The sequence below is a fragment of the Haliotis rubra genome, unplaced genomic scaffold (assembly GCF_003918875.1).
Source record: "Haliotis rubra isolate DU_JTF1 unplaced genomic scaffold, ASM391887v1 Scf919, whole genome shotgun sequence".
NCBI lineage: Eukaryota > Metazoa > Mollusca > Gastropoda > Lepetellida > Haliotidae > Haliotis > Haliotis rubra.
Window position 1 is genome coordinate 53,331 of NW_025767656.1, and position 14,468 is coordinate 67,798.

Below are 14,468 nucleotides of genomic sequence, written 5' to 3' on the forward strand. Positions count from 1 at the left end.
CCTCGTTCTTTTGGATCAACTGAATAGCACAGCACAGTGTTTGCTTGGAGTAATAAGGACATAAGCTATTTAACTGATCTACTCGAACATAAACTGGTACTGAGTCTTTATGATATACCCCTTCTATCCAGTAAACCATGAGTCTGTAAAATTGATTCGTCTCATTGATTTCTCAACTGACATTGCGGATGTTTGAACAAAGCAATGTGTTCTGCAAAGGTCGCACAATACCCCTTCCCAAAAAAGGAGACTTGACTGATCCCCCAAACGTCCGCCCTATCACATGTTTGAATACACAATACAAATTATTCACAGGGTGTTTGACAAACCTCGTGTCATCATACTGCTCTGCTAATGATATACTTTACAGAGAGCAGAAGGGAGCAAGAAAGGGATGTTGGGGGTGCAAGGATCAACTTCTTGTACAAATAATGATCTTAGAAGAGGCGAAAACATAACACCCCAACCTCTCTATGTGCTGGATTGACTACAAAAGAGCATACGACTCTGTCCCTCATGAATGGGTTCTGAAGTCTCTGCGTTGTATTGACCTCCCTGAGCGACTACTTGATTTACTCAAGTCTTTAATGAGTTGCTGGTCGACTCAACTTGAGATGTACTCGCAAGGGCAGGTGCAGACTTCAGGACTCTATTCCAATCAGAAGGGAAATATTCCAGGGGGACTCCTTCAGTCATTTGCTTTTTTATTTGTCTTTAAATCCTTTGAGCGTTCTGCTCAATAAAGAGGAGGGTTACCATCCCGGACCTCGTCAGCACAGATCCCCAACACCGCTTACTCATCTCCTTTACATGGATGACATCGAGCTCCTTTCCAAAGGAGATACCAATCTGAAAGAACAGGTTCTCCTTTTCTAATGATATTGGCATGACATTTGGAGTCGACAAATGTAATACTCTTCATTTGAAACGTGGCGAGGTAATTGATGATAGATCAGTCAGGTTACAAGGGGGAGGAGTTATTGAGTATCTTGTGTAAGATCCGGCCTACACCTATCTTGGAATGCAAGTTCGGTACAAGCTCAAAATGCACTAAATTCAAGAAAACGTTGGGCTGTGTATAAATCTCGCTTAAAGAAACTCTGGAGCTCAGAGCTGAATGCTCGAAACAAAGTCAAAGCCACCAATACCTTTGCTGTGCCCGTCCTTTCCTCTTCTTGTGGGGTAGTTGATTGGACAAAACAAGACAAGAGTCTTGACCGCCTGACCAGAAGGATCATGTCTGATGACAGGCCACCACCCTCGTTCCTGTCTAAATTGTTAATTTATGCCAATCAGTTCGGGAGGTCGGGGTTTGATTAATGTGGAGACTCTTTATGATAGAATTTTATTGTGTACTTTTGTGCATATTTATTTGTCGGGTGATCCTCTGGTGATGCATGTCAAGACTCATGATGTCAAGACCAAGGCTTTTGGACAGAATCTGAAATTTGAGGTTGATTTTGTTGATGGCAATGTACTGTTGGACTGACTGACTGACTGAGTTTTAGCAATATTCCAGCAACATCACGGCGGGGGGCACCAGAAATGGGCTTCACACATTGTAGCCAGTTGGGGATTCGAACCCGGGTCTTCGGCGTGACGGGCAAACGCTTTAACCACTAGGCTACCCCACCGCCCCTGTACTGCTGGATGGAAAGTAAACCAGAAGTAAACCAGGGAAAGGCCTTCGCCAAGTCTGCACAGAGTCGGTCATTTGTGGAGAGGCTTTCTGAGAAACCATTGCATCGTGTGTACATGCAGTGTGTGGAACAGAATAGCAATCCAACCGACTCCTTCGCCTGGATGAAGTCGGCTGGTCTTAAGTGTGAAACTGAGGGCTTCCTTTTTGCTGCTGAAGACCAGTCACTTCCCACTCGCAATCGCCTTAATGTGATTCTTAAAGAAAATATTAACATGAAATGCTGACTGTGTAATGAATTTACAGAGTCTGTCTAACACCTTGTCAGTGGATGCCCTTCCTTGGCACAAACAGCATATCTTAAACGACATGATGGCATGGCTCGTTGCTTTTACTACCGTCTCCGCCATGCCTGTGGCTTTGACGACCCTGAACATGTCCAGGGCGTCATGGAAAATGATGCTTTCAAACATAATAAGCCTATATACAGCCTCAGAAGAGTTCCAGCCAACAAACCTGATCTTGCCCTCTTTGATAAAGCAAATGAATTTATTTATATCATTGAATTTTCTGCCCTTTTGACAGCAACGTGATTGGCAAGATTGACGAAAAGCATGCTAAATATGCGGACCTCGCCCATTGTTCTCGGTGCCCTTGGTTTGCTGCCTCCTGATCTCTTGGCGCAGATCAGGAAAGTGCCCGGGTTCTCCACCGGGAGCACAGTCCTTCTGACACTCTGGGTAATGCAGAAGGCTGCAGTGTTGGGGAGTCTTCATAGTTTCCGGCAAGTTCTTGGTGGCTTCAACTAGGCAGTGCTTCCTGAGAGAAGTCCCATTCGCTGTCTGGGCTGCGTGTAGAGGGGACAAGGGCCCTGAGCTGATGATGAGCCTTACCAGCCTGACTGTGCCAGGATCACCCGAACCCTCTCTGCTGCATACTATCTTTAATCTGTAAAACATAATAATACTAATGTGTGCATTTATACCGCCCTGGATTCCATACAAAAGCGTATGTTCAAAGCGCTACATATAAAAGTGATTTGAGTGCTACAAGACATGAAATATTTGGACATAAAATGGTTGTAACGTTTGAGTATGTGTTTGTTAATTGCTGTAGTCTTTTCTGAAGACAAATGTTTTTAAGGCACATTTGAATTAATCAAGGGATGTTGTTAGTCTGAGTTCGAGTGGCAGCTGGTTCCACGGTGTTGGTGCTTCATAACTTAAAGAGCGGAAATCAAAGGCTTTTAGTTTACGTCTTGCGATGGCCAATAAATGTTGATCAGCTGATCGTGAGGAACATGTTTGGTCACCAACTCATTGATGTAGTCGGGAGCAGTTTCATGATAGCACTGGTGGGCTAGACTCAGGATTTTAGACTCTACTCTGGCTCGTATGGGCAATCAGTGTAAGGCTCGTAAAACTTGGGAGATATGTTCTCTCTTGGACACTTTGTTACCAATGCGAGCTGCTGAGTTTTGTACTCTTTGTAGTTTTGAGATGAGAGTTTCTGGTAATCCGTAGTAGGCACTGTTGCAATAATCCAACTTCGATAGGACTAGGAATCTAACAAGTGCATGAGCAGCTGGCATTGTTAAGGAACTTCTGATGTTGCTGACATTTCTTAGCTGGAAACAGATAGATTTGCAGACGTTGTCAGTGTGTGTCGTTAAAGTAAGTTCCGAATCCAGATGAAGTCCAAGGTCTTTAACACTATTGGAGAATCGTATGATGGAGCTGCATATTGGGATTGCAGTTTCTGTGACTCGAGAACAAAGTTGTGAGCTACCAACAAGCATTGCTTCAGTTTTGCCTTTCATTCAATTTCAGCATATGTGAATTCATCCATTTCTTTGTATCCACGGAACAGTTAGAAAACCTACTAAAGAGTCCACTGGAGGCATCCAGCTTGCTAGAATCTAACCGATGGGTGTCATCAGCATACACGATGACTAACAGTATGCCTCCAAATGACATCGCCAAGATTTCTCGTATAGAGAGTAGACAGTAGTGTTTTCCAGTAGTGTATTCTCCGATGACAATTACCGATTGCTGGCGTTCAGACAAATAAAAGCCTTGAAAAAAGATAAAGCTATACCACGTACTCCAAAAAAAGTTACCAGTTCCTGAATTAATACAGATTGTTGGTCTATAGTATCGAACGGCGCGGACAAGTCCAGGTGAGAGAGAAAGGCAACATTCCCATTCTCCACTCAACAGAAATCAATACTGTCTCGGTACTGTGCTTCAAGTAGACTGAAACCTTTCATTAAGTTTACACTCGAAACTGGGCAATAGTTTTGAGGATGTTTTCATCACAACCAGGTTTTCTTTTCAATTAACTTTTCCGGAAGTCAAGCTCAGGTTTATCAGCTTTGTTATTGTTGGTACCAGAACATCACTAAACTCGAGTAAGAGTTTAGTTGGTATTGGGTCTAACTTGCACGTGGATGGCTTGCTGGTTTTGACCAGATTGTCGACTTCCTGTTCTGTGAAAGGTTCCGGGGAATCCACAACAGAATCTGCCAAGGATTAATCCCTTCGGACTTGGAGCATCAATAATTTCACTGCTGATGTCGTAACGTAACTTTTCTATTTTTGAAATGAAATAGTCATATATATGTATGTTTAACAATTGTTGGAAATATTACAACTATAGCAGGTTTGCAGAATGTAGAGTATTTCACACCACAGAGAGGAACAACGCAGGTGCTTTTTCAGTAGCATCTCTGCAACAAGAACAAGACTAGGAAACACTGTTAAGACGTGTACAGGAAAGGGCACAGCTGCAGGAGATTTTGTCAAAGACTCTAGTGAACCAGACGAAACACGACTTGGTTCCATCAGCTACCTTCATAAACGAGCGCGAGAAGAATCTACCATGTCGATGCCATCACTCTACCAGGATGAGGTTCTGAAGTACGATCAAGACGATCCTACAGCTACTCTTCCATCCTACACGACGCTCTCTACAGACACTGGATTCACGCCATTCCGTCGGCCCACATGCAAGACGTTTGGATGGATGCTATAGAAACCTGCCCTGGAGTGCCAGGAGTCGTTCCATGCAACGATGTCATAGTGACGACCTGGATGGACGCTGACTCCCCATTTCCATTGACCATGTAGACTGATCATGACACCATAGGTCAAAGAAACTGTCCAGAAAGGTTCAACAGCCGCCTGAATGCCAGTCTATCAAGCCGACACCCGAACATGATATTTTGAAGAAAAGCGAGAAAGCAGACCGCTTGAAGAAAGCCCAGTTGGACTTCGGTGCTGCTCATCCAGCACAGAAAAGGGTGTATACAGAAATACACAACCGACTAGGTAGGTTGCAGGAACAGGGATAGAAACTCCGATCCAATTATCGGGAGGCTGTGGGGAGGCTAGTGAAGCTGGGTTCAATTGACAATGTAAAAATACTAAACTAAAAACTAAAATAGATCTGGCTTCCAATGCTTTATTTGTTTTTAGTGCTTTATAGCTCATTTAAACCATGTGCTTAATTTGCGTAAATATGTAATATATACTAAGTCATATGATTTATAGCACATGTAAAGAGAAGTTTCTAAAACATAATAGAACTGTGTGTGTCATCATAATGTTTAATGTTCTGACAAACGTAACACACCATGGCATGCAGACAAAAAGTTCAAACAGCACTAGCAAACATCAGTTGTATAGACCAACCAAAATGAACATGACAAACATGAAGTACTCGGTCATTCAATAATTTGTGCACCCTCCTCGCGCGTCCAAGACACAGGTGTATCTTGTTCTCGTGTTCCTTATCAAGTTCATAAAGGAAGCTTTATATTCCATTCCTCTACTAGAGCTCTGCAGATTCCTGGGAGATCCACTGGTTCTGGGTTACGTGTGTACACACGTCGACCGAGTTCATCCCAGTCATGCTCAATTGGGTTGGGGTCTGGCGAGCATGCTGGCCACTCCATCTGCTCTACTGCCTGCTGCCTAGGGAATTCTGTGACAATCCTGGCCCTATGAGGCCTAGCGTTGTCGTCTTGCAGTAAAGAGGGTCTACCATAAAAGCCATACATAGCTTGCAGGAATGGTACTGCTATAGGTGCCAGAATCTCCTCCAAATAACGCTGTCCGGTGAGATTACCGTCGCAGTGGAGTACGTTCAGTAGGAGTTATCCCTGACCAAGCCATGACCGACACCCTGCCAAAACGCTCTCGATTCGCTCTCCATTGCGACGATAAATCCTGTCACGACCACCATGGAATGACACATTAAATCATTCAGTTTTTATCTGAAGAGCACACGAGACCATTAACGTTGATTCCAGCGGCCATGATGCCTACTCCATCTCAAGCGCGCCTGCCTTTGACGTGGTGTTAGGTGACCTGCAGTTCGTCCTCTACTATGTACAGCGGAGTCCGGCTGCCCTTATACGTCGACGAACGTTGCTCCTGGATATCCTTACATTGTAAACACTGAAGTGTTCTGTCTGAATATCTGCTGCGCTAAGGAATCTGTTACGTAACGCGGTGTTAATCATGTGCCTCTCTCCAACTGTTGTGACATATTCCACCGACCCATTGGCTTGACATCTTTGCCACAGTCTACTAATAGCACTCTGACTCACATTAAAGCGCACAGCAACCTGATTTGACCAGATTCCAAAAGGCCTATAGCCTGACCCCTTTCAGCAAGTGTAAAAAAAAGTCTCATTTTAAACTGCAATATGATTTCAAACAGGTACTTTAACAGTGGACGACAGTGAAAAAGCATCAATACATGTGTATCATCCTCCACTTTCCATGGATAGAGCAAATCATTGCCATAAACTATATTGACAATTTAAATAAAACATGTGCCATTTCTAACATAATGTATCGGACGTTAAAGAACGTAATAATCACATTTCAGCGGCCTAATGTGTTTTTTCCGTATTGTTAAGAAAGTTACCAATAGATTGAACCTTCATTAATAACGCCGAGTATATGCCACACTATAAATTTCACCTTATTTTTTAAAAGTCTGTGACCACAGATCTATCAGTTGGACTAGTCCATTATCGTAATGGGTACCAACCCTTGCTTTTGTGTCAACCATATAATTTAGGTGTTGAACTGTTTGACAACTGGGGTGTCTGACAAATGGGAGGATACCTTGGTCGTAATTGACAATAGTAATTATTTCTATTAAGGCCACGTTTATACCTCTCTGGCCCATATGGACTATTGATGCTGGAGCGTGGACTGTCTAAGCAGGAACTCTCTCTAGTGATATTTGCTTTGTTTTTGAATAAATTACCTCAAGAAAGTATTTCACTGTCTGCTGATATTTCTTTACTTGAACGCTTGTAATCTGTGATCTGCGATTATGTTGTTTAATGTTTCCAACAACGTTCCTTGGTCGTAATTGGCAATAGTAATTATTGCTATTAGAGCCACGTTTATACCTCTGTGGACCATATGGACTATTGGTGGTGGATCCCACACTGCCTAAGGAGGTTATGGCACTGGTTCGTGGGGGATGTCTACACTTCACGATGTCCATACATATGATGTTCTCCATAATGACCAGACTCAGTACCACGTGTGTATAATCATTCAGTAAACATTACCGCGGTCATGATCTGTTTTGTAACTTTACTGATTTATGGGAGATGTCTACACTTCACGATGTCCAGACATATGATGTTCGCCATAATGACCAGACTCAGTACCACGTGTGTATAATCATTCAGTAAACATTACCGCGGTCATGATCTGTTTTGTAACTTTACTGATTTATGGGAGATGTCTACACTTCACGATGTCCAGACATATGATGTTCGCCATAATGACCAGACTCAGTACCACGTATGTATAATCATTCAGTAAGCATTACTGCGGTTCATTTGCAAGATTCTGTCATATGTATTGACAATGACGCTGACTGGACAGCATTCATATACTGAACACGTTGTTTGTTCGTGTCCAACAGGTTCATCGCTCAGGTAAATATGAAGAATGGAAAGAGACAAGATATTAGACTGGAGAAACTGCCCGAAAAAGTCGGCAATTTTTTCATACAGGTGAACAGTTACCCACGCTTACTGCTGCAAGTACACTGCACAATTTGATTTGTTTAAGCAACTTGTTTCACCTATCCTCAGCAAGTGTTCGATTGAAACTAAGACTCCGTCGGTATCTTTCTTACTTGAACTTTCTTTTTGATGTCATGTACCCTATAAAGTATGACAAACAAGAAACGGTCCTCTATCTCCATACATGATGTTTTTATTTCCACTGTGAAAACCATTACAAAAACTCTCTTTTTTTCATACGTTGCCTCTGTACAAAGCATTCAAGGTTGCTTTGTGAAAGGTAATTTTGTGTGTGTCATGGGCGTGTGGCCTTAAGATAGTGAACATAATTTGGTCTGTCTGTCTGTATGTTTGTCTGTTTCTCTGTCTGATCACGTGCAAAATTTGATATTATTAACAGTCCCTTATTGCTTAACACCGAACACAATGTATCATTACTACACAATAAAGGAAAAAGCCGTCCATTCATACAAATGAATAAAAATCAATAAATATTGCAGAGAGCTACTGTATATGTATATGCAGATAATTAGTCTTGTATGATTTTGACTACAAAGCGATCTTTATGGAATTCTAGTTTAATTTCACCTCCCATCATCAATGAATCTGGTCTTCTTTGGTTTCTTCCAGGTCCAGTCAAGCAAGTGTAACTCGCGAACTTTATAAGATAGATATGGGGTTGAAATGTTCCACCTAAGCAGATATGTAATATAAGTGTCCTTCTGTTTCCACGGTGAAATGGGGTATGAAATGTTAAACCTAAACAGATATGTAATCTAAATGACTTTGTCTGTTTCCACGGTGAAATTGGGTATGAAATGTTACAGCTAAACAGATATGTCATTTAAGTGTCCTTGCCTGTTTTCATGTGGAAATGGGGTATGGAATGTTCCACCTAAACAGTTATGTAATCTAAGTGTCCTTGTGTTTTTCCACAGACAAAATTGGGTATGAAATGTTCCACCTAAAGAGATATGTAATCTATGTGTCCTCTGTTTCCACGGTGAAAAGGGGTATGAAGTGTTACACCTATTCAGATATGTCATTTAAGTGTCCTTGTCTGTTTTCATGGGGAAATGGGGTATGAAATGTTCCCCTTAAGCAGATATGCAATCTAAGTGTCCTTCTCTGTTTCCACGGTGAAATGGGGAATGAAGTGCTACACCTAAACAGATATGTCATTTAAGTGTCCTTGCCTGTTTTCATGTGGAAATGGGGTATGAAATGTTCCACCTGAGCAGATATGTCATCTAAGTGTCTTTGTCTGTTTCCACGGGGAAATGGGGTATAAAATGTGACATGTAAAAACAGATATGTAATCTAAGTGTCCTTGTCTGTTTCCATGGGGAATGGGGCATGAAATGTTACACCCAAAATGAAGACAATACTGGCATACACAGACATGATTGTGTATATTTTATTGCCGATAGTACAGTTCACGTGACTATTTTGACCAAACACTTGCTGCCTGTTCTGACTCTAGAACCTGCAGACAGCCTTGGATCTTTTGCAGGAGGCACCACCTTATCTAGGAACATAGAAATGAGAGAGAAGTCGCAAGGTTCTGTACATTTGTGTGCGCGATACTGCAATGTTTAATAAACAATACAGGAAGTATAAACGTGGACCAGGAATATTTCATTATCCTAGTGCACCTAACAATCTGCAGTAATCGCCTTCAACTGACAATCTGCTACGTGTTAATCGAAGTCTAACAGAGCATCGCCTGAGTCTTACCATTCCGTTTCGTCACAGTTAACAACCTTTCCTTCAATGGAGTAGATAGCATTGCATCCGCCGCAGTAGTTGTTACTGAAAATGACCGTGGTTTGTTATTCACGTTCAAGAAGGATTTGTCGTTGAATTATTAAGTGATTTAATGGGCTTTTTAGCAGATGTCATCCATTTTAGAGCTGTAATACTGTATGCACTAGGCACTACTGCATAATCAACATGAACATCCATCTAGACTTAAACCAGTTGCGTGACGGACTCCCTGTAAACGCCACTCTGATACCCGTATGCAGTGCACCTTGTCCAGTGAATGGCGGAATTACGCACTATTCATCCGAAACAAAACCACTTTTAAATTGTCCATCTTACCCCTCTCATCCTGTAAGGTCGTTGGCCGTCGTAACTTCTACTGTAATATTTCACTCAAAGCTGTACTGTGTTCCAAATTATCATACAACTAGAACTGGGAACTATTTTATCTTTGGACATTACATTTATTCCCTACTTGTATGAATGGGCGAGTTAAGGCTACATGTCCCTTTACCCTGTGGATGTTTGTACTCACGTGCACGTTGCCAACGGATACGCCTTGCATGTTGGGTGCATCGCACATGGTTCGCCAAGGCAAGTAGGCATAGGCACACCAGGTGGGCACTCGCCAGTCGACACTGAAACAGGCGTGACACACTCAGCCGTGAATTGCACTCCGACTCTCTTGCATGATGGGTACAGGTTTCGTGAAGGTTACACATACACCCCTTGCCTGAACCAGGATATATTGTGCTTCATCAACCTGTCATGTGGTAGTTACACACACAGTTTTAGTCGTGTCCATATTCTCTGTAGTCATAGCAGTATGCAAACTACCCTGGACTGAACCAGATTATGTTGCATATCTTATCACATGCATTGGGCAAGACGCAAAGAGTCAAGTACTGTCACTGGCTATACTGTATGATGGTAATTATAGTGAGAAGTTCACAAGCCCAACCCTGCACTGAACCACGCTCTGTTGGATCACAGTAAGGTACAATGAGCCCTGCACTGAACCACGCTCTGTTGGATCACAGTAAGGTACAATGAGCCCTGAACTGAACCACGCTCTGTTGGATCACAGTAAGGTACAATGAGCCCTGCACTGAACCACGCTCTGTTGGATCACAGTAAGGTACAATGAGCCCTGAACAGAACCAGACTCTATAGCATCACAGTAAGGTACAATGAACCCTGAACAGAACCAGACTCTATTGCATCACAGTAAGGTACAATGAACCCTGAACAGAACCATACTCTATTGCATCACAGTAAGGTACAATGAACCCTGAACAGAACCAGACTCCATTGCATCACAGTAAGGTACAATGAGCCTTGAACTGAACCATACCACTCTAGGCCAGCCAATGGGGGATAATCGTAACAGATCTACTGATCCATATCATATTGGCAACAAGAAAAGGTATGACCAAATGAGAAATCACACGGGATTCTGATGGTTCCTGTGATGAAAATGTGGCGCACATGGTCGACAAAAAACTCCAAATTTGAGTAAATCTACCTCTATTGGCATGCTTCTGATAACACGACCAAATTCATCTGGACCCCCTCTCATGCTTGAAAGCAGAACTCAGATCACTGATACTTTTTTTTTATTTCATGGCATGGTATTACAAGAATGGTGTTTTGCTGTTGGGGAAATTAGATCACGCTCCTGGCACGTTACGCCTGTTGTCATGACCAGAGATGAAATGTTGGCCACGTTGTACAAATTGCACCAATTGCAGAGCAATATTATTGTCACAACATGTGTTAGCTGTGGATAAGAAGAGAATGTAGGGTTCATTCCGTCCTATGGCAGTGGTGCCACAACATACCACGACAGTCCTGTCTCAAATAGATCAAGCAGTTCGCCTTTAAAGTATTTAAACGTCCATTAGTATCCCTCGCTCAAAACTCGGTTCCTTCAGTGAGCGTGTACCTCGAATTGACTGAAGACATGACATTAGCCACACATCGCTTGTGTTACTGAAACTACTACAGCCTCTAATTCAACTGACGTGGACCAAGTCGTGGGATCAAATGCTGACGTCGTGATGAAAGCGAATGCCGGCTGTGCGGATGATATCGCACCGTGTGTAAAATAGTTCTGACTAATCTATCCAGGCTTGGGAAAAGTATTCTGAGGCATGGTCACCTGTAGCACGCTTCTGTCACGTAACGTTTAGCTCGTTGCAGACCTCGCATGAACAATACCATCAATTGTAACTATTGAAATGTCTTTACTGACATGTAAGTGAGTTTTTGGCTCAATGAAGCAATATGCTTGAACAACATCGGCATGTGTGCCAATCCTTGCACGTTCTAACCCAGACCATGTGCTATATTTTCCGGCTTGTTCTCGCTAAATAGATCACTTGCTTTCAGATCCAAACATCGTTGGAGTGATGTAGTTTCACCTTAAAACAAAACGTAACCAGACTCCATCGAAACATAGTAATATGTACTGTACCAGGCTCTATCGAATCGCAATAACTTAAATGTGGAGGTAACAAACAGAATTAGTTTGTATCGCATCACAGTGAATTGTAATATGGTGGTCACTTTTAACAGCCCTTTACTGCTACAGGCTATATCATAGTGAACCAGGCTATATCGCATCACAATAATATTTCATGAAGAGGTCACAAACAGCCCTGGACTGAACCAGGCTATATCGCATCACAATAATATTTCATAAAGAGGTCATAAACAAACCTAGACTGAACAAGGCTATATCGCATCACAGTAATTTGTAATGTTGATGTCATAAACAGCCCTGTATTGAGCTCGAACATATCGCGTCACAGTATTATTGCATGAAGAGTTCACATACAGCCCTATTGTAAACTAGGCGATACTACATAACCACAATAATAGTGCAAGATGGATGTCACAAAGAGCCCGCTTTACTGAACCAGACTGTATATTACCACAGTAGTATGTAACACGGAGATCTCAAACAGCCCTGATCTAAACCAGGCGGCATTGCATCACAATAATAAATACATTATGTGGAAGTCAAAAACAGCCCATGTGACATATACTGAAATTGTCTATTTTGCAACACTGTAATGCATAATCTGGATGTCACAGACAGCCCCGCTCTGAACAACAGCTGTAATGTGGACGGCACAAGAATCCCTGTATTGAACAAAGCTATATCGCATTATGGCGTTATATAAGGTGGAAGCTGAACAAGGCTCTATTTCATCATAGTGATAATGCTATGTGTAGTTTCCAAACAACCCTGTACTGAACCAGGCACCAGTCAATCTTGGTAATGTAGAATGTGGATATGACACAGACTTTCCAGTTCTATAAGAGATTCGATTTTGTCATGATAACTTGCTCAAGGGGATTATCTTTTACAAATGGGTCCACTGGATGGGCTTTTTGTCCAACGACCACCCTACCAGAGGTACTGTGTGCCAAAATCGTTCAACGTAGAGCCCCTGGAATGAATACAATGCTGAGTATATTTTTATTCAAAAGTTGAGAGCGTAATACGATTAGTTCGTTAAGTTCCTAATAATTATGTATCTTATCAAATTGAAGTCGATCAAACTGTCGACATGCAGGCTTGTCTCCACTCTCGCCAGTTCATAACATGAGTTCCTTGCAGTGTGATGTTTTTGAGGCATGAATTGCTCTTTAGCGATGAAAACGAATAAAAACCGATAAATAAGGCAAAGCAACTCATACATTTTAAGCACATTTCAAAGTGGGCAACTTGAACGCCCTTTTCTCTCATGATGACATTGTGTTGCTTTTTTTTTAACATGGATGTCCTACACGACGAACATGACCACCATTCGATGTAGTCGACACTCCGACTGACCAAGTACCCACCCACATGTCTTCTCCTGGCATCTCCAAGATGCCCATGAAGCATCGTTGCGTCTTCGATTCAATCGAAACACAAAGCCTTCAACAACTAGATAACGTCCACCACGTGAAGTCGGGAGAAACTTATAGTCTAACTGCTGGTTTGCCATTTTTGACAGTGATAGATTCTTGGTGGAATTACCATGATATATACCCAGTGTGAGTTTATATCAATCAATCTAAATTCTATAGTTAATTTGTGAGTTGATATCAATCAAATAATCATAATTGTGTTATTTGTCATTTAACTAGTGAGTTCATATCAGCAACTATGTTCATAGTTAGAACTAGTGAGTTCATATCACTAATTAGTGAACTCCGAGTTCACTCACCAGTTCAAGTTTTAGTGTCACCCATCTCATTAATCCTTTAAAACAACATGTATCTACCTCGGCCGAACATCAAAGGATTTTTACTGTAATAACAAATGTCTACTTCCAGGTACGACACCCACCCAACAGCACATTACCGGCACAGTTTTGACAACAGTTTAAAGTACACGTACCTGTTACAATCATCAGAGCAACGCAAGCTGTAAGAACGGTTTTCATGGTTGTAGTACGGGCGGCTCTGTTTGCCCTACATTTATATACAGATTTGGTTGAGAGAGTGGCATTTCATGATTGCACACCAATCCCACCAGCCAGTGCGATTATAGTTCATATTATCGCATTGTTAACATACAAGGTCACTTGATCACTGCTTGACATTTAAGCAGAGTCCATTTCATAATTCGTTAAATGCAATGATCTTTGTTTAGGCACAATGACCGCACGGCAAGTGCTGTGGTAACTTTCTAGTGTTTCTAAATTCAAATACAATGATTCATTTTATCTGTATACAGGGTAGTAAGTAGTCACGGCAGTAAAACACATAAATATTTCAAAAGGTGAAACAGGTTCCCTGTAGAGACAGTCGAGATATAATACGGATCCAGGAAAGGTCAGATGAAGTTAGGTATGTGTTGCATTGTCTTTATGCTTTACTGTGGACTGGTATTCTAAACAACATCTCGCGCCAGCCGGTATGAACAGACGTTATACGCCAACTAACAGAGACTCATTCCCGGTCTGTTACGTTGCTTTGGGTGAGTGAGTGAGTTTGGCTTTACGC